Here is a 1,845-nt window from a genome sequence, read left to right as displayed (position 1 = left end):
CACCTACTGCCTGGATGTCACTCTGGTGACCTGGTATTCTTCTTCAGAGATGTGCACTTGTTACTGTTAGGGTCAGAATGGACACTCTGTAGAGAGAAAGAGAGAGTGAGGGAGTGAGTGGTGGGGTGAGTGGTGAGTGAGTGAGTGGTGAGTGGTGGTGAGTGGTGGTGGTGAGTGGTGAGTGAGTGAGTGGTGAGTGAGTGAGTGAGTGAGTGAGGGAGGGAGTGAGGGAGGGGAAATGCATGAGCACTTTGAGACACCTCTATCATTTTCTCTAAACACAAACACATAATAAGAGACTTACTGCCAGAGTGTCATAGTCAGGGGACATGGTCCTCATCTTCAGACCTGTGTAAGTGTCACTGTTACAGTCAGGATGGACACTCTGTAGCGAGAGAGAGAGAGAGAACATGGTAACAGTGAAAATAGTGTGAAAGAGACTGTTGTGATACAGTAGATTAATGTCACCAGGTGTGAAGGTGGAGGTGTAACTGATATAATCACCTGTGTGTCTGTTGTGGCATCACTTTCTCCTGTGTATCTCCTGTAAAGAGGAACAGAGTGAGTTATGCTTTCTACTGACCTCTAGTGGAGGTTAATATACATTTCATATTTAACCCTGGCTAGAAAATCCTCACCTCTTCAGAGTGCAGTAGATGGTGAGGAGCAGAGCTCCAGCAGTCAGGACAGCCCCCACCCAGACCACAGGAACCCAGGGAAACACTGCTGCAGGATTTACTGGGTTTAAGTGTCAAGAGGTTAGAACATATATCTGCTTGTATTTATTATGGATCCCCTTTAGGTCCAGCAAAATTAAGCCAGTTCTACAATTTTAAAACATTACAATACACTCACAATAGATTTCACAACACATTAAGTGTGTGACCTCAGGCCCCTACTCTACTACCACAGATATACAATGTACAATCCATGTGTACATGTGTTTATATTTCATACCTGTCAAATCTGTCATCTCACAGAGCACCAGAAATAGACAGAACATGACATACTTACAGATGACATTAATATGGACAGGGATGGAAGTCTCTGTCCCTCTAATGTTTCTAGCTTCACAGTAATATTCTCCTCTGTCCTCAGAGCTGATGATAGTGATGCTGTAACTCTGTCCTGATGCTTTTGGTGAGGTTACGTTCTTCTTGTACCAGGTGTATTTGTCCACGGGTGGGTTGGCATCACTGCTGCAGGTCAGAGTCACTGAACTGCCCTCCACTATGTCACCAGAGGGACTGACTGATACTGAGGTGTTCTTTGTTCCATCTGATGTGAAAGACAGTGGATTTAAAAAGATAACTAATTAGGTCAGTTAAAAATGTGATATACATTTTAAACAATTGTAGTTTTCCACACAATTATTTTTAGATTCACCTTCCTACTGAAGATGATCAATTCAAGTATCATATGGAGCTAAATTCTGTCACTACAATGTTATTATAGTTAACTAAAGGTTTACACCCCATGTACTTACATGTGACAGTGAGAGTCTCTTCAGCAGAGGGGAGATCCTCATGTCCTTCTACAGCACAGGAGTATCTGCCTGTATCCTCACTGCTGACTGAGAATAGGATATAGACAGGAGAGTAGGTGTTGCTGTTTGGTATAGGCTGTCTATTCTTATACCAACTGTAGACTGTGATGGGGTCCAGTGTACATTTGGTTCTACATCTCAGTGTGACATTCTCCCTCTCTGACACAGATGTAGGATCCATCTCCAACACAACATCTAGAGTAAAAGGAACCAAATCATTATTCTCCTCCTATATATGTCCTATTATGTGAAATATTATATGTTTTTTCCCTGTTACATAACACTGCAGTGTCTGCATG

At 42.6% G+C, this 1,845-nt stretch overlaps 1 long non-coding RNA gene across 1 annotated transcript; it reads right to left on the bottom strand.

Annotated features, from left to right (window-relative positions):
- Positions 1-880, bottom strand: LOC135569030 (uncharacterized). The gene is made up of 4 exons (XR_010462810.1): positions 639-880; positions 505-544; positions 305-385; positions 1-86 (listed from the first exon to the last, which is right to left on the bottom strand). It is a non-coding gene; the product is annotated as an uncharacterized LOC135569030 (long non-coding RNA).
- Between the last annotated feature and the right edge of the window lie 965 nt (positions 881-1,845).

This window comes from Oncorhynchus nerka, unplaced genomic scaffold (genome assembly GCF_034236695.1).
Source record: "Oncorhynchus nerka isolate Pitt River unplaced genomic scaffold, Oner_Uvic_2.0 unplaced_scaffold_1252, whole genome shotgun sequence".
NCBI lineage: Eukaryota > Metazoa > Chordata > Actinopteri > Salmoniformes > Salmonidae > Oncorhynchus > Oncorhynchus nerka.
Note: the sequence above shows the minus strand (reverse complement) of the source record. Positions and strands in the feature narration are given on the sequence as shown.